Raw genomic sequence first — 19,471 nt, 5'->3', positions numbered from 1 at the left:
GGCTCTTCAATAGTTCAATAATTCCATTTAATATCAGAGAGTGTATACAGTATACAACTTGAAATTCTTGTTCTTTGCAGACATCCACAAAAACAGAAGGGTACCCCAAAGAATGATGATGGTAAAAACATTAGAATCCACAACCCTTCTCCCTCACTTACTACAGTAAAATGCATCAACACCCACCAAGCAAGCAATAGCAAAGCCCCCAGGAATGAATTGACTTTTTTCTTACATCCTTTCCATACATGAGGAGTAAAAATCTTTACATCTCTGTCTAAATGTGCAATGTGCAATCATAGTAATTTATAATAAATAGAACAGTCAATGTAACATAGAATGCACTCAAATCAGTGTGAGTTCATCAGTCTGATGGCCTGGTGGAAGAAGCTGTTCTGGAGCCTGTTGGTCCTGGCTTTTATGCTGTGGTACTGTTTCCCTGATGGTAGCAGCTGGAATAGATTGTAGTTGGGGTGACTCAGGTCCCCATTGATCCTATTGGCCCTTTTTACGCACCTGTCCTTGTAAATGCCCTGAATCATGGGAAGTTCTCAACTACAGATGCACTGGGCTGTCTGCACTACTCTCTGCAGAGTCCTGCGATTAAGGGAAGTACAGTTCCCAAACCAGGCAGCAGTGCAGCCAGTCAGGATGCTCTCAATTGTGCCCCTGTAGAAAGTTCCTAGGATTTGGGGGCCCATACCAAACTTCCTCAACCATCTGAGATGAAAGAGGCAATGTTGTGCCTTTTTCATCACACATGTGGTGTGTACAGACCACGTGAGGGCCTTGATGATGTGGATGCTGTGGAACTTGAAGTTGTTCACCCTCTCAATCCCAGATCCATTAATGTCAATAGGGGCTAGTCCATCTCCATTCCTGCTGTAATCCACAACCAGCTCCTTTGTGACATTGAGGGAGAGTTTGTTTTCTTAACACTACTGTCAGAGAGGTGACTTCTTCCCTGTAGGCCACCTCATTATTGTTATGAGATAAGGCCATTCAATGTAATGTCATTGGCAAATTTAATTAGCAGATTAGAGATGTGGGTGGTGACACAGTCATGGGTATACAGGGAGTAAAGGAGGGGACTTAGTACACAGCCTTGAGGGGCCCCTGTACTGAGAGTCACAGCGGTGGAGATGAAGGAGCCTACTCTTACCAACTGCCGGCGATCTGACATGAAGTCCAGGATTCAGCTGCACAAGTCAGAGTCAAGGCCGAGGTCTCTGAGCTTTTTGTCAAGCCTGGATGGGACTATGGTGTTCAATGCTGAACTATAGTCCAAGAACAGCATTTTTACATAAACAACCTTCTCCGGATGTGTGACGATGGTACGTAGAGTAGAGGCTATTGCGTCATCTGTCAATCGGTTTTGTTGGTTGGCAAATTGTAGGGGGTCCAGTGTGGGTGGTAGCAAGCTGCAGATGTAATCTTTGACAGCCTCTCAAAGCATTTGTTTATTATTGAGGTGAGTGCAGCAGAATACTAGTCATTCAGGCATGTTACCCTGGTCTTTTTTGGAACGGGGACAATGGTGGATAATTTGAAGCAGGAGAGCATTCTACACTGGGAGAGGGAAAGATTAGAAATGTCAGTAAGCACACCTGCCAGTTGTCCTGCGCTCATCCTGAGTATCCGCCCTGCGATGCCATCCGGTCCTGCAGCCTTGCAACTGTCCACTCGTTGGAAACGTTTGCATTCCTCAGCCTCAGAGATGACCAGGTTGCAGGTTGTAGTGGTGGCTTTCCTGGATGAGTTAGCGACATCAAACCGAGTGTAAAAGCGATTGAGCTCATCTGGGAGAAAGGCCGCGATGTTGGCGGCACCATAACATTTAGCTTTGAGAGACCATGATCTGCAGTATATCCAAAACTAGCCAATCACCTGACAAATCAGTATACTGTTAGCCCTCCTCATCCGCGAATCGCGATAACCCGTAAGTGCTCTTCCAGTACTTGTTGTTCGAGCATGTCCAGACTTTTTTTCTTGTCATTATTCCCTGAACAATGCAGTCTAACAACGGTTTTACATAGCATTTACAATGTATTAGGTACTATAAGTAATCTGGAGATGATTTAAAGTATACGGGAGAACGTGAGTGGGTTATTGTGGATCGGGATCGAAAAAAATCAGAAGTTCTCTTACGAAGTAAGTCAGAACAGGTACATCTGGTATTATTTAGCGTCAGTTAGTCAAATGTTTGTTTTAGTATATAGTATATATTTTACCTTTCTATGCATATAAAACACTTAAGAAATGTATGTTTCAGTGCCGGGTGATCCAATGACAGATCGCTCCCGAGCGCACTGTCCATCCGTGCCGGGTTGATGTGGAGGGTCAAAAACTCAAAACCCCAAAACCCAATAATTAAACCACTGTGTTGCTTAGTAATAATTGTAGCTTTCATCGGGGCAGAGCCTTCCTCACTTTATCTTTTTAAATTGTTCTGATCGTTGACTGACATAACCTAATGCTATTCCAATGACCGTTGGCATTTCACCTCTTTCTGATCGTCTTATTATTTCCACTTTATTTTCAATTGTGATCGTGATTATTTTCGTGAACAGAAACACTGCGGATTCAGAGTTCTGCCGCCGGGTCCTAATGACCACTGCACTGAGACAGGTTAAATAAGGTCTGGGGTTCTGCTGGGTCCTAAGACACTGAGACAGGTTGAATAAGGGACTTGAGCGTCTGCGAATTTTGGTATCCACAGGGGGTCCTGGAACCAATCCCTTGCGGATAAGGAAGGCTGACTGTACCACAGACCCTCTGTCCCTAATATAGGGGCAGAGATGTGTCACGCAGCGAAAGGGGAGACTAACAAGTCATAAAAAACTCACTGAAGAGAGATGTAGTGATGTATTTGCTGAATACAGAGACCTCCGGCGGCTGATCTGCTGTTCACGATATTCTGTTTTCTACCACAATGCTACGTTCAGTGACACCGGCATAGAATCGGCCCTACCCCGGGGCCGCAGAGCCTCAACACCCCGAAGGGTGCACTTGCCTTCTGGGCTGCAGCTTTGGGTTATCGAGAAATGGCTGGTCAGTGAGCCCCAGGGGCGGGAACAATCGCCATAGAGGATCGAAGTTTTGAGTGCAGCTGTAGGTCAGGGACTTCAACAGAACCCTATCCACTTTGAAAAGGAAAACAAGAGACATTAAAGGTAGAAATTAAGCTGTTCTTGCAGGTGAGTTCTAGTGTCATTGTAGCTCCGCCCAATACATCTTGTTGAAGGCTCTTATCTTGCTAAGTAGCCTCGTGTGCTGCAAAGATATTCTGAAAATCCAAGTAAACAACATCCACTGACTCTCCTTTGTCTATCCTGCCTGTTAGTTCCTCAAAGAATTCCAACAGATTTGTCAGGTGAGATTTTCCTCTTAAGGAAAACATGTTGACTTCGGCCAATCTTATCATGTGTCTCCAAATACCCCGAAACCTCATTCTAAATATCTCTCCAACCATTGAAGTCAGAAAAACTGGCCTATAATTTCCTGTACTTTGCCTCCCTCCCTTCTTAAAGAGTACCACTCTATTTGTGATTTTCCAGTCCTCCAGAACCATGCCAGAATCTAGTGATTCTTAGAAGATCTCTACTAATTCCTCCCCAAACTCTTCAGCTACCTCTTTCAGAACCTTGGGGTGTAGTCTGTTCTTTCAAACACTTTGGCCTGTGATTGTAACAGAACTCTCAGTTGTTACAATCTCTATTCTGTGCAGGCTCCATGTTTTGGTTTTCAATTCCAAATTGTAAGTTGCGAACAAAATTACTGATCCTTGTGGGTTGCTACTTTGTGCCGTCAGCCAGCGCCAGAACTCCCTGTGAGCACCGCCTTGTTTTTCTTTCCCAGCTATCCACTTTGCAGCTTGTCCCCATTACCATAAGTCCACCATTAGACGTAAGTCCCTTATGAAAAATTCAATTACCTTTTTCACTTATCAACCATTGGTCAAACCAATCTTTCCTCCTGATATTGACACTGCACATTGTTTTTAAACTGGACCTTTTTCTGTTGCCTCTCTGCACATCTTTTCTAAAATAGATATTAAACTAATTGGGCTGTGGTTCCTGGCATGTTAGATCCACTTTAATGTAACACTAGCTAATATGTTTTTTCCACTTTTATTGATTTTGTTTATGTAGAAAAATGCTGTCTCCAACTTGATGGATGTGAGGGTGCAATCCATCTAGGCCAGTGTTTTATCTTTCTCTTGATCACTTCTCTTAAATGCAGTCTTTTGAAATCTGGCAATATGCCCAACTTGCTAGCTTTCCTGGTAATGGCCAAATCAAAGCAATATTTCTAGCATTTGGCAGCTGTTCCCTCTGATACTGCGTGTAACTCTTGGCAATCTGTCGCTTTCTTGAAGTCTTCTTGTATTCCCTAAAGCTGCAGGATATAAGTTTTCATTTCACATTAGAATCAAGCTCCTTCGTTATTTGGAGCTAACAGAATTTGAGAGCAGCGACTGGATAAACAGATGACTAGTATTCACACTCAATCGCCACCCTACAGTACTTTGCAAACGTCTTAATATTATGCACAAATATATAGCTAGGGTGGCGAAAGCTTCTGAACAGTACTTTGTCAATGTGGAGCAGAGAGATGACCTTGTAAATCTGGCAGGAACAAAGGATGTTGGGAAGGGAGAGGCTGGAGCACCATGGGGCAGGTGGCAGAGAAAGTGTGCCGGGGCAGGGGCAAGGCAGCTCTGAGACACGAGGCAAGGTGATTTGATTCCAAACACTTTGTTTATTGATCATTACAGAATGTCTCTCTGGTGCTTCCCATTTCCCCCCCTCTTCCTTCCCCCTTTCCCAACTATGATTTCCCTCTCCCTGCCTCCTTCTCACTCTCAGTCCACAATAGAGACCCATATCAGAATCAAGTTTATCATCATTCACATATGTCATGAAATTAATGTTTTGCAGCAGCAGGACAGTGCAATACACAAAATTTCTCCATTTCTGGCAAAAGTCTTAAGCACCCTAGCTCTGTGTGTGCATGCAGAGGGCAAATATAGTGATTTATGTTCATGGATTGGTTCATTGTGTATTCAGAAATCTAATGACAATATAGAGGAAGAAGATGTTCCTAAAACGCTCCTGTACCTCCTCCCTCCATAGGCAATACCTACAGAGGCGAATAAACAGTCAACGTTTTTAAAAGCACAGGAAATAAATCATTGACATCCTTAAGAGCCCTTGTATTTTTACATCTTTTTGGAAATACAGCCTGCAGTGTCCCTTCTTCCTTGGTTTGAATTTTGGGATTTCCATCTGCGGTGGAAATGACTACAGTCTTTCCATGAGTTTTTTTTCATTGCTTTTTTTCCTCTCTCATGATCTTTTTCAAGTTTCCTTTTAAGCAAGAGTTGTTTTCCTCGACTACCTTGTCTGGTATTCTAACCACTGGGTCTCAGAATGGAAGGATGTCCCTTTAAAACAGAGATGAGGAGGAATTTCTTTAGCTGGAGGGTGGTGATTCTGTGAAATTTGTTGCTGCAGATAACTGGATGCCAACTCATTGGGTAAATTTAAAGCAGAGTTTGATAGATTCTTGATTGGTAAGGGCATCAAAGGTTACAAGGAGAAGGTAGGAAAATGGGGTTGAGAGGGAAAGTAAATCAGCCAGAGCAGATTCAATGGGCCTAATGTTTTAATTCTGCTTCTATGCTTTATGGTCTTTTTGACTGCTCATTTTGGATTTTCTGAATGGAAGCACTTTTGCACATGTACAGTCAGCCCCCACTTATCCGCAGGTTCTGCATGCGCGGATTCAACCAACCACGGATCAGGAAAACCCAGAAGTTCTCTCTCCAGCACTTGTTGTTTGAGCATGTACGGACTATTTATTTCTTGTCATTTTTCCATAAACAATATAGTATAACAACTATTTACATTGTATTAGGTGTTATAAGCAATCTAGAGATGATTTAACAGTACAGGCAGTCACCGGGTTTGAACGAGTTCCGTTCCTGAGTCCGTCTTTAAGTCGGATTTGAATAGGTACATCCGGTGTTATGTAGCCTCAGTTAGTAAAACTAACTGTCTTAGTATATAGTATATATTTTACCTTTCTATGTATATAAAACACTTAAGAAACATATGTATTTCAATAATTAAACCACTGCGTTGCTTAGGTAATAATTGTAGCTTTTATCGGGGCAGGGCCTCTCAAATGCTCCATTAAAATTGTTCCTATCGTTGACCGACTGTAGCCTAATGCTTTTCCAATAACTGGTGGAGTTTCACCTCTTTCCGATTGCTTTATTACTTCCACTTTATTTTCAATCGTGATGGTTTTTGTGAACAGAAACACTGTGGATTCAGAGCTGCGCCGGGTTCTAAAGTCCACCGCATGTTAAATAAGGGACTTGAGCATCTGCGTTTTTTGGTATTCACAGGTGGCCCCGGAACCAATCCCCCGCGGATAAGGAGGGCCGACTGTACCCTATACAGTTTTAATAATTTCACTGATGTCCAATGTGTCTCCTTTGAGACTTTTATCTGTAGTGGACTCTTCCTAACTGTAACCTCTCAAATTCTGATACTGGATTTTTGCACCTTCTCTTGTGTTTTCATTTCCAGCTATAGAAATCAATACAGAACGTGACCAGAGTCCATACGAGTACCAAACAACATAAACAAAGAAGTAGGAGTCATTCCCCCACCCCCACCCCACATCCAGTTACATCTTCTTACCTCACACCATTTTACTGCAGTATGGCCTGAATGACCCTTAAATATTTTAAAAGCTCTCAACACGAGGTTCTATAGATGCTGGAAATCCAGAGCAAAATGATGAATTTCATGAAGCTTTGTTGCACTCCTCCTATTGCAAATACATATATCTTTCTCCGAGAGGGAGATGCGACCCTGAAAACAATGTGCAATCTCACCGGGACCCTGAGGAATAGCAGTAGAATGTACAGAAACTCCCTGGCAATAAAAGCCAAGATACTGTCCCTCTTCCTAATTATTTGCTGCACCAGTCTGTTAACTTTCAGAAACGCGAGAGATTCTGCTGATGCTGGAAACACACACACAATGTTGGAGGAACTCGGTGGGTCAGGCAGCATCTGTGGTGAGGAATAAACAGTCGATGTTCTGGGCTGAAATCCTTCACTGGCACCTATAATGAAGTGTCCTGTTGAAGGGGCTTGGTCCTAAATGTCTATTCTTCCATAATGCTGCTTGACCTGCTGGTTTCTCCCATCATTTTGTACGTGTTAACTTGTAGTCCTTTAAGGTGAAGACACCAAGGTTTTGAACACCAATGCTTTTCAATCTTTTGCCGATTCAAATACACTTCACTTGCCTTTTCTGTTAAACAGATGACTTCATGCTTTTACACACTCTTCCACCTGCTGGCCTGCCCGTTCGCTGTTTGTATCCCTCTGAAACCTCCTTATACACTTTACCACCCATCTTCATCTGACCAGCTCCTTGTAAGTTCAAAACCTCTAATAATTTAAAATAACAGGCATTTAAAATAAATACGAGCGCACTGTTGGCAGTTGAGATTGCTTTAACTTGCAATGGTGATTTTAGTTGTTAGTTTACCAGTATCCCAGCAGCCACAGTGAAGCTCAACCCGTTGTGTGTGTCTGCATCCATAACGGGAAAACTGTTCCTTATTGCCTTGTCTGTAATCAGTGCTGTAAATTGGAGTGCATTTTTCAGATGCTTCACATTTTCAGACTGTGAGGTGTGCAGGGATCTGTCAGTACAAGCTCAGAAGCATCTTTTTTCATCAAAAGATCAGCGTGCCCAATGTGCACGTTGGCAATGAGATGTTTATTCTCATAGCAGAACGACTATGCAGAGGTTCTTGAAGCGGACCTGCGACGTTGAATGTATATGACTCTTTTGGAAGGATTGGTTTTGATGTTTGTATGTGAGGTGGCTTGTCAGGGAGCCGGGTACCAACCAAGGTGCCGCGGAACACTGAACTAGTGGAAAAGACTTGTGCCTAATTGTAACAGTCACTGGTGTCTCCAAGGCAGTATGTAGCACAGAGTTAAAAGAGCTCTTTTCAGCTTTGTTAGTAACCATTTTACGGCATTGCCGTTTTGTAAGGTTTACAGTGTCGGTACTGAGGGAGAGTTGCACTATTGTTGAGCCTACTGAAAGGGGCATTAGGCGGATGTTTCGCCTGTTTTTACTGAGGAGGATGAGCGCGATCTGTGGGATAGAGAGGAGACATTCTCCAAGTGCCTTGGGGCAATGTTGAGCCTACAATCGACTCCACCCAAACAATAGAATAATTGACCACTTACCTCATCGCAGCTCGTTGCGCCTCACTATCAACACCGCCTGGGTGAGAATGCTGACCGCGCTTGCAAATGTTGTGAACGTGCGTTACTGTATTCTGCAAAGAGTTCTGTGCTGGACTCTTCTTTATTCACGACTGGTGTCAGTTTGTTTTAACAGTTGTCCATAAAATACCGTGTGTTTGTCGAGGGTGGCACGTACTGTTTCAGACGGGTCAGTCATTGTGTACCGTATATTTAAAGCTGAGGTTAATAGGTTCTGATTAGTAAAAGGATACGAGAAGAAAACAGAATGGGGTTGAAAGGGACGATAGAATGGCGGAGCAGACTTGATGGGCCGAACGGTCTAATTCTGTTCCTTGTGTATTATGGTCTAGTCTGTCTTTTATAACATCCACCTCCTCGAAAACGGACTCCATTCAGGGGCGCCTGTCCAGAAATCCCCTCAACCCCCTTCTCAGCGGCGCCCCCTCCTTGGCCCCGCCCCTCTCGACAGTGCTCGCTCCCGCCCCCCCCCCCACACACACCGGGCGGTGTCCTGGGTCTAGGCCCCGCCCCCTCCTTGGCCCCGCCCCCTTGGCCCCGCCCCTCTCGACAGTGCTCGCTCCCGCCCCCCCCCCCCCCCCCACACACACACACACACACACCGGGCGGTGTCTCCTGGGTCTCTAGGCCCCGCCCCTTCCCTTGGCCCCGCCCCTCGCTCCCGCTTCCCCCCCCCCCCCACACACACACACACACACACACCGGGCGGTGTCTCCTGGGTCTCTAGGCCCCGCCCCTTCCCTCGGCCCCGCCCCTCGCTCCCGCTCCCCCCCCACACACACACCGGGCGGTGTCTCCTGGGTCTCTAGGCCCCGCCCATCCGACTGACTGCCCAGTTGCAGCCAGGGTCCAGCCGTTCTGAGCCGGGTTTCGGCGTGTGTCTTTCCCCGGGATTCGCTGTGTTGCTTGTCTCCATCCTGCTCGAGTTCACCGGATACCCTCTCCAGTTTTTGTTTGGTGGCTCCCAGCTGTGCTGCCTGGGCGGGGAGCATCAGTAGACGCTTTGCTGTCTGTTGAAGCTGAGCCGTTTTCTCTCTGGTTAACGGTGGTTTGACATTGCAGTTGTTTTGTCTGAGATCATTGGGGATTCCTTCCTCATTACCATGACAACCCTGGCAAGGCTGACTTAGTTCTGAGGATGAGAGCACCTGGGTGGAGGATACACTGCATCTGCCAGCGGAATCTGCAGCCATCCCGCCCAAGCATAGGGAGCTGCGCGGTGGACTGAACTGCAGGGTGCTACCGACGTGGTGTTCTCACTGGCTTGGGTCGTCCACAGTGCAGAGATGAGATCTGGACAGGAACATGGAACAATTCTGGCTGAAGGTACGGTGCTATATGGATACCCTGCTTCCCGATCTGTGGTTAAGGAAACACCCTTGCCCACCAGTGCCGGTGCATCCCGCTGGCTTTGTCTGATGGGACTGTGAGGGGTCAGATAAGGTGGATTTTTGGCACGTTGAGTATTACAAATTTACCGAAAATTTATGGAAGCTGCTCAGTTATAGTTTTGCAAACAGATGATAAATGGCCTTTGTGCTACTTGTTAACTACTGATTCGGTGATTGTGGGCTATCTTGCTGCAGAACTTGCTGAGATTCGGCCAGGTAGTCATTTCACTGTCGAGGAGGGTAGACCCCAGAGCTGCTCCATTACAAGTTACATTCAGTCTGGCGTTTCCTCTAAACCTTTTCTCATTCAAATACAATGTTTATTGGATACAGGGCAGACCTCCCCACACAGTGCCATCTAACATTCCCAGGATAGTACCGCTCCTCCTTAATAAGTTTGCCACTGAGGTTTCTTCTTTAATTCCTCCTTCAGCCTCTGCACTGGGCAATTTCTCACTTTTGCTGGGTTTAACCCCTATCTCAACCCTTCCTGCTGTCTGGAATTTACCATCTTAATATTCTGTCTCTTCATGTAAACTTCCTAGTTCTTGTTCATGGCCAACCGACTACCCCTCTGTTACTCTCTCTATCCCAGCTTTTTTTTATGGCCATGCCACCGCCAAGCTCATGGAGATGATCTTTAAACGCTTTCTGAACTTTTTTTTAACACATGCTTTTTTCCTTTTCACACCCGCTCCCTGAGAATCATCCTGGGAAAAACTCTCCACGAAGAAAGCCCCATTGCACTTTTAATTTCCCAGGTCCAGTCTGTGGCCCTCCATGTTCCCATGGCAACTTGTACACTAAGCTGCCCATCAACACCACTTTTGGTACCTGAGTTCATATTTTGCCGTTTATTTCTCATTGCTGCCTTGAGTCTAGGGGATTTAGATGTTATTTTATCCATTCACATCAAGAGAAGGTTAAAGATTAGCTTTATTTGTCACATGTACATTAGAAGGTACAGTGAAATGCGTTGTTTTGCAAGGATAGTGCTGGTGTCAAGTGTCAAGCTTCTGATGCCAATATTAGCAACACACTAACTGTAACCCGTGCGTGGGAGGAACCCAGAGCACCTGGGGAAACCTGTGCGATCATTGGGTGAGCGCACAAACTCCTTACAGAGAGTGATACGAAAAGAGTTAGGATTGTACAGATGGCTGCTCTAAAGCATTGTGCTAACTACTATGATATCCTGACGCCCCATTGGGCCAGTTCAGTGTTTACCAAAGCTGCTCACCATGCAAGGATAAGAAACCCCTCTCCTCTGTCTTTGCACTCGCCTTCACTATAAATGTGAATTTCTCATAGGCTGATTCCATCCATTCAGTCTCTCCTGTATCTTCTCTTCCTCCAGTCAGCCCTGCTGCTCAAACTTCCTCAAAACCCTTCCCAGCCCGCTGCTTGCCTGTCAGTCTCTCCCAAGCCCCTTTGCCCCATGTCAACTCATTGATTCACACTGTTTCTGATTACCACCGAGCTACTGACTACATGGTGGCCCTGCTTGGATTTCCCATGTTGGCTGGTGCTGTTTGTGGTTCTCTCTCCTCAAATAGTCTCCCCCTTGCCCCCCCCCCAGGTAGAGAAACAGACCAGGATAGGAGGTCGTCTGACTGAGCACACTGTACCCCTCCATCACCTTGCCCTGCTTTTACTCAGAAAATTCTTCCTCCATTTCCCTCTGCTCTTGCTATATCTCCTGCTTTTTGCAAGCTGCTTATGGTTGCCGTCAATGTGTATAGACAGGGAGCCCCAGGTCCGCCCTACCCTACATTATAGTTGCTTTATGGAGTTTGTCCAGTGGTGAGTGACAAAAAAACTTCAGCAGAGGAGATTCAAAGTTAAGTTCATGTCGTATACACAGATGCAGTGGAAAACTTAAAACCAGAAGGAATTCTGCAGATGCTAGGAATCTTAAGCAACACGTACACAATGCTGGAGGAACTCAGTAGTTACTGTCAGCAGCATCTAGAGAGCGAAAGTGTTTCAGGTCGAGATGGCCTCAAATGATAACTGTTTATTCCTTTCCGTATATGCTGCCTGACGTCCTCAGTAGGAAAAACTTAATTGCGCAGCATCACAGACACAGAGCGTTGTATAAACAGCATACATGAAAAACATGAAGTAACCCTAATTTATACCCCAACTTTCACAAGAAAGAACAGAATCAGATAAAAAAAGTTTCCATTTTAGAGTAATGTGCACAAAATTCTGAAGGAACTCAGCAGATCAGCAGCATCTATGGAAATCAACAAGTTGTCAACATTTTAGGCTGAGACCCTTCTTCAGGACTGGAAAGGAAGGGAAGATGCCAGAATAAAAAGATGAGGGAAGGGCAAGAAAACAGAAGGTGAAGCTAGGTGGATAGGAATGGTAAAGGGCTAGAGAGGAAGAAATCTGATGAGAGGTGTGTGGATCATAGGAGAAAGGGAAGGAGGTGCAACACCGGGGGAGATGATAGATAGGTGAAAGAGGTAGGAGGCCAGATTCAGAAGAGAAAAAGGAGGGAGAGGAAGGGAATTTTTTTTACTAGAAGGAAAAATCAATATTCATACCATCAGGTTGGAGGCTACCCAGGTGGCATATGTGGGGTTGCTCCTCCACTCTCAGGGTGGCCTGATTGTGGCACAAGAGGAGGCCATGGACCAAGGTATAGGAATAGGAATTGGAATTAAAATGTTTGGCTACCAGGAAGTTCCACTTCAGGCAGATGGAGTGAAGGTGCTTGACAAAGCGGTCCCCCAATTTACAACAGGCCTCTTCAAAGTAGAAGAGTCTGCAATGGGAGAACCAGACACAGTAGACAACTCCTGCAAAGCACCTGTTGAAGTTTGTTTCATACAGCTGTGAAATTTGTTTCCAACATCTGTTTGAGTGTTTGGTGATAATCCAATTGTGCTCCTTTCATGGTACAAGGAGGTGGATAAGTATTCCCATAGCCACCTGTGTGATCCCAAGGTGAGATGTCATAAACCCTTGTGTAAAGCTCAAGGCCATCACTGATGACTGCAGAGCATTTTAGGAGGGAAACCAGCCAGAGGTCTTGACCCATGCCTGCACTAGGGGCAGAGAGACATAGCAAGGAGCTGGGAGAGATTAGAAGCAATACCATTCCAGCTGAATATGTTTTGTTCTGCTCGATTCTGCCTGGAAGGCCAGTGACATGGATAGGTGATGAAAGGCAATCCTGATGAAAATCCTTGCCCCGAAACGTCGACTGTTCATTCATTTCCATGGACACTGCCTGACCTGCTGAATTCCTCCAGCATTTTGATTGCCAGGCTGCTGTCTGGAATAGCGGGCACGTGCTATTAGGAGAGGTTGGACGGACTTGGGTTGTTTTCTCTGGAGCAGCGGAGGCTGAGGAGACTCCAGAGAAGTTTATAAGGAATAGATGGAGAAGATAACTGGTATCTTTTTCCTGGGGTCAAAGCATCTAATACAGGAGGGCTTTAGGTTCAAATGAGATGTGCAGGATAAGTTTTTTTTACAGAGTGATGGGTGCCTGAAATGTACTGCCAAGAGTGGTGGTAGGGGCAAACATAGAGGGGCTCATGAATTTACAGAGAAATTACAATGTGGTGGGTTGAAGAGCCTGCTCCTGTGTTGTACTGTTTCTGAAGGCAGCATCAACAAGAAGGCCTAACCTTATGGAAAATTCATTGCCTTTTGGAGATGTCCTTGATAGTGGGGAGAACTGTACCTGTGACGGAACTGACTTGAGTCCACCACCCTCTGCAGCCTCCGAATTTCCAACCTGACTGTGATGCAAACAATCTGAACACCCTTTTGTAAGGGTTTGTCAGAGTATCTGAGGTGAATATCCTTGTATCACCCAGCTGACCCTGCCTGGGTCCCCGAGCTGCTGAAAACCTCATCTTTGCACTCCACAGTGCAGTATTCATCACTGTCCTGGCCAGCCTCCCCCCTTGAACCTATCATAAACCAAAGCTCCCTTTAAACTTGATAGCTTCTGCACGCACAGTCCTGGGAAGAGTGATTCTCCTGCTGCTCAGGTCTCGGGCTTTGATGCCTTCTGTGTCCATGTTAACAGAGTACCCTGGAAAGGATAGGGAGGGCTGTGTTGGTCATCTTTGTACAACAACAACCTGGCACTCAGTGTCAGTAAGACGTAAACTGATTGTGGACTTCAGGAAAGGTAAGACAAAGGAGCACATATTAATCCTCATAGAGGGATCAGAAGTGGAGAGAGTAAGCAGTTTCAAGTTCCAGGGTGTCAAGATCTCTGAGGATCTAACCTGGTCCCAACACGTTGATATAGTCATAAAGAAGGCAAGACAGTGGCTATACTTTATTAGGAGTTTGAAGCGATTTGGCATGTCAACAAATACACTCAAAAACTTCTATAGTTGTACCTTGGAGAGCATTCTGACAGGCTGCCTCTTATCATCTTGTACATTTCTACACTCCTCCTTCACTCCAAGGAGAAAAGATCTAGCTCACTCAACCTGTCCCCATGCTCTCTAATCCTGGCAGCATCCTGGTAAATCTCTGCACCCTTTCTAAAGCTTCCACATCCTTCCTATAATGAGGCAACTGGAACTGAACACAATACTTCTATGAGTTATTTGCTGTCTGCTCCTGTGAAGCTATTCGGGAGCTTTCGTTTCGGTTGAGGTGCATTTCAGATGCAAGTTTTGTCAGCGTCAGTATCCCCTAAGGGCAGGGTTGGGTGCAGAGTGATTGTGTGTGTGGGAGTAGTGGCTGTGATTGAAGTGCTGAGGCTCACCTGTGGAGCTGTGATAGTGGTATCAGGTCACCTTGAATAGCAACAGGCACTCTGAGAATAGCAACAAAAGCTAACCTGAAACTGATCCTCTCACTCTGGAGCTCCCTCCCTATGGTGCAGAGTTCCCTCAGTCCTGCCCCACCCACAGTGGGAAGGTCCCCCAGATCCACACTGTGGAGCTCCCTCCTTATGGTGCAGGTCTCCCTCAATCCTACCCTTTCTACACTGTGGAGCTCATTCTCACAGTGCAGAGCTCCTTCAGTCTTGCTCTTCCCCCACAGTGAGGGGCAGGGTTGAGGGAGCTCTGCAGTGCTAGAAGGAGCATTACACTGTACGAAGGAGCTCCAGAGTAGAGAAGGGGTAGGACTTGAGGCCACACTGTTGGAGGTGTGGTTTGATGTCTCTTCAGTAAGGAATGTGGCTGAATACCCACTTAGATATTTGCAAATAACATAGCATAGTATTCATTCCAAGGGCAAGATGTCCTTCCGAGCATCTGCACAACACGTGCCCACAACCACCATCACTGAAGCATTTAACATGCACAAAATGCTGGTCAGGCAGTTTCTATGGAGTTAAACATTTATTCTCTTTAAGTACTACCTGATCTGCTGAGATCTTCCAGCATTTTATGCATGTTGCCCAAGATTTCCAGCATCTGCGGAATCTCTTGTGTTTCTGAAACAGGCAATCAGGTTATTGTTACTCTGTGTTTTTACTTCCAAAATATTAATTGAAGACCTGAAATGCAGATGCGTTGAGTATGGTCTCCAAGGGGGATATGTATCTGTACTTAACTAATTCCCTGACTGTCCCACGTCTCTCATTATTCGCACTTCTCTCCCTACTCTTCTCATGGTCTCCAACGGGGGGGGGGGGGAATACATACATGTGTGGAATTTGTTCCTCACTGTTTCCTGACTGCCCCACCCATTATTCACACATCTCTTCTCTGCCTATTTCGCAGCCAGGCTGGCAGCCCTGTCCTCATAGTACTCTGTCCCTAAAACGTGTCTTTCAGCTGTCCTCTGCTACAGCCTTGCCTACTCCCTGCGGTTTGTGTTCTAACCAGGGTGGGGAAATATAACCCTGCTCCCTGAGCAGTGCTATACCCAGATAACTGGTGCTCTGTGACTCCAAGTTGTAATCATGAGGGACCGGAGTGTATTTATGTGGCTGTGGAGGTTTATTGCCTGTACCTCACTCGCTATCAGAGCTGTAACCTAGTTTGTGCATGTCAGCAAGTGAATGATATGGTGTCAGTTTGGTCTGAGCCAGCAAGTTCACTTGTACAAACGTAAATAATTCTGTCTGGAGATTGTCATACAAGTTCCAAAGCTGTGTGCTAAATTGGAAATGAGGTACAGAAGCCTGAAGTCCCACACCACCAGATTTAAGAACAACTGCTTCCCTTCTACTATTTAGTTCTTGAACAAAGTGGTACAGCTCTAATAGCAGGGGGCATGCTCCAGTACGAGAGGGCATCCATTGAAGGTGAGAAGGGGTAGTTTCTAGGGGGATGTAAGCGGTAAGCTTTTTACTCAGAGTTATGGATAGAGGCTGTTAAGTTATGTTTGGATAGGCACTTGGATGCAAGGAAGATGGAGGTATAGGGACATGGGGTAGGTGGGAGGGATGAATGCTTTGTGTTATTGATTTGCTTTTGAGCTGGTTTGGCCCAACTTTGTGGGCCAAATTGCCTGTTCCAGTGCTTTAGTTCTTTGTTCTATGTTAACTCTAATTGCTATACCACTATGACTACTTTGATCAACTTTGCTTTTAAATGTACTTTGTTCTAATTTTGCTCTTTTTTTGTAAAAATCATATATGATTTTTGTTCAGGACCTAATTTTTCCCATGGATGTCCAGTCCCTATAGACTTCAATCCCCTGTTAAGAAGGCCTTAGAACTCTCTGTTTTTTTCTCAACAACAGACCTGACCAGTTCCCCTCTACCAGCAGGCTCCTCTGTCTGGCGGAACTGGTCCTACATCAATTTTTCTTTTGGCTCCTCCTACTTTCTCCAAACTTGATGTGTAGCTATGGGCACTTGCGTGGGGCTCAGCTATGTCTACCTTTTTGTTGGCTGTGTAGAACAGTCCATGTTCATAGAAACATAGAAAATAGGTGCAGGAGTAGGCCATTTGGCCCTTCGAGCCTGCACCGCCATTCAGTATGATAATGGCTGATCATCCAACTCAGAACCCTGGACCTGCTTTCTCTCCATACCCCCGATCCCTTTAACCACAAGGGCCATATCTAACTTCCTCTTAAATATAGCCAATGAACTGGCCTCAACTGTTTCCTGTGGCAGAGAATTCCACAGATTCACCACTCTTTGTGTGAAGAAGTTTTTCCTCATCTCGGTCCTAAAAGGCTTCCCCTTTATCCTTAAACTGTGACCCCTCGTTCTGGACTTCCCCAGCATCGGAAACAATCTTCCTGCATCTAGCCTGTCTGTCAGAAACACACTGAGTTTCAGCAATTTGCAGAACGGTAAACTTTATTTTTCGAGTCTGCAGAGTCGGACCCAACCAGCTCCTGCTAGATTGAGTGCCGAATTACACTTTGCACAGTTTTTTATACCCTACTTGTTTACGACTTTGTGAGTTGCACCCATGTGAGGTGCAGACATTCTTCCTTAATCTCATTACAAAATTACAAATGTGATTACCCTTTGGCCCACTTATCAGCCTCAGCGCATTAACACCGTTATTGTTCAACCGTTAAGCATGTCTTCCCGTTACCCGTATCGCTTCTTTAATCAGCAAGCTATTGTTTCATCCTCATTTTGCAAATTGGTTTATACGTTGCCCTGCAAGTTGCTTTGCATGCTCTTTCTGTGTCAGCACATTCTAAATGGACTCTTTAAGTATCATTTCTCTCAATCCATCCCTTTTCTTTTTAGAATGTGCTATCAGTTGGGCTTTTGCCACGGGTTTACATAGGCTTCTTCCTCTAGCTCTATTTCCCTTTGTAGGAGTACCTGAACAGGATCAGCTGGGGCCCCTGGTTGCATGACTTGTCTTGCCACCCGAGCTACTAGCTCCCGCAAGCAGGGGATCAGACATGGTAGCAGAAGGAGGACCATCAATCCCCCTCCTATAACCCCTAAAGCGGTTCGCCACCAGCCTCCTTTCAACCATCCGTCCAGCCAGTCCCAATACCCCAGCGGCTTCCAGGTCTGTACCGGCACGTGGGCCAGTTTCCTTATTTTATCTGATATTTTTTGAACCACCTTTCCGTTGTCATCTATCTTTAAGCAGCAGTTGGTTAGATTAAACTTTCCACATACTCCTTTTTGTTGTAGTCATAACATTTCTCGTTTACATGCGAGTGTGATACAAAGGACCCTGGAAAAAAACCATCATGCCCACCCTTACCATCGTCCTGCACTTATCACATCCCCCTTCAGCGCTTCTCAACAATAGCAGTATATACATTACAGTCCCAAAGTTCATTCTGTCCGTCTTTTGAGCTTTAGCACCATCGGGTCTTCTCCCTGGACGCAAGTCCACTCTGCACCTTCTTCGGGCTTTACGGGTTCCTTGATTCTCGCGGCGTGGGTCCACCCTTTTTCTTTTGTCCTTACTGCGGCTTCGGTGGTCAGTAGCACCTGGAATGGGCCTTCCCACTGCGGCTGTAACTTCTCTGGCTTCCAAGTCTTAATCAGGACCCAGTCACCGGGCTGAGTTCGGTGGAGTGCGAAGTCCAGAGGTGGGGTTTGTGCGAGTAACCCCTTCCTGCGCAATTCTGCAAAAGAACGAGACAGTGCCTGTAAATAGTCCCTTACAAAGACATCTCCCCCTTGCAGGGAAGGATAGCCCTCCACCTTGTTCCAATATGGAAGGCCAAACAACATTTCATAAGGGGATACTCCTATGTCTTTTCGAGGAGCCGTGCGGATTCTTAGTAGGGTCAGGGGTAGACACTTGGTCCAGGGTAGCTTGGTTTCCATCATTAGTTTTGTCAATTGCGTCTTCAAAGTACTGTTCATCCTCTCAACTCTTCCTGAGCTCTGAGGGTGCCAGGGGGTGTGCAGCTTCCACTGGATTCCGAAGGCGTCACAGATTAGCTGGTGTGTTTTTGAGGCAAAGTGTGTTCCCCTATCTGAATCAATAGACCCCATTATTCCATATCTCGGGACTATATTTTCTAATAGGATCCGTGCCACTGTAGGGGCGTCCGCTTTAGTGGTTGGGAATGCTTCCACCCACCGAGTGAAGTGATCCACAATTACTAACAGGTACTTCCATCTCTGAACTTGTGGTAGTTCCGTAAAGTCTATTTGGATCCGATGGAACGGTCGGACGGCTAGTGTTTGTCCCCCTTTATGGGTGGCACGCATCATTTTCTTGTTTACCTTTTGGCAGGTGTAACAGCCCCACACCTCCTGTTGAGCTAGTGTGAATATCCCTTTACAAACATAGTCCCTTAGGATAGTGTCGCACATAGCTTGCACTCCCCAATGGCTTTGTTGGTGTAGTTGTTGCAGTATATGACGAGTTACTTCCTTATTCAGTACTTGCCGTCCGTCGGGGGTCTTCCACTCGCCTTCTGATGTTTGTCGGGCTCCCAGCTGGCTCATAGCGTCCATTTCTACTTGGGTGAAGACTGGTAGTTTGTTAAGTCCTTCCCTTATTGGTATCAGGGTTAGAAGTCGGACCGTTTTTTCCATTGCTGCCCGTTTGGCTTCTTCATCTGCGAGCCGGTTTCCTATTGCTTCCGGGGCTGTTCCTCGTTGATGTCCTGGAACGTGAACCACTGCAATTTCTTGAGGTAATGTTAGGGCTTCCAGAGTCATGTTTATCATTTGTTCGTGAGCTAATTCCCTTCCCCTGGCTGTTATCAACCCCCGTTCTTTCCAAATCTTTCCGAAGGTGTGTACCACTCCATAGGCATACTTAGAATCGGTGTATATAGTGCCTATTTTGTTTCTTAACAGTTGCAGTCCCCTCTGCAAGGCATATAGTTCACAAGACTGGGCTGACCAATTACCCGG

General features: G+C 45.8%; 1 protein-coding gene across 3 annotated transcripts in view; it reads left to right on the top strand.

Moving 5' to 3' along the window:
- LOC132398382 (protein-methionine sulfoxide oxidase mical3a-like) overlaps positions 1 to 19,471 on the top strand; it is a 312,801-nt gene that overhangs the window by 16,777 nt on the left and 276,553 nt on the right. The window contains exon 1 of one of the 3 annotated variants that reach the window (XM_059977724.1): positions 9,167 to 9,655. The exons of the other annotated variants lie outside the window; for them this stretch is intronic. The gene's annotated coding sequence lies outside the window, so the exon portion shown is untranslated. Of the gene's footprint in view, positions 1 to 9,166; positions 9,656 to 19,471 lie in introns of those variants that run through there. 3 annotated transcript variants of the gene reach the window in all.

This window comes from Hypanus sabinus, chromosome 8, assembly GCF_030144855.1.
Source record: "Hypanus sabinus isolate sHypSab1 chromosome 8, sHypSab1.hap1, whole genome shotgun sequence".
NCBI lineage: Eukaryota > Metazoa > Chordata > Chondrichthyes > Myliobatiformes > Dasyatidae > Hypanus > Hypanus sabinus.
The sequence above is the reverse complement of the archived record's forward strand: the minus strand, read 5'-3'. Positions and strand labels throughout refer to the sequence as shown.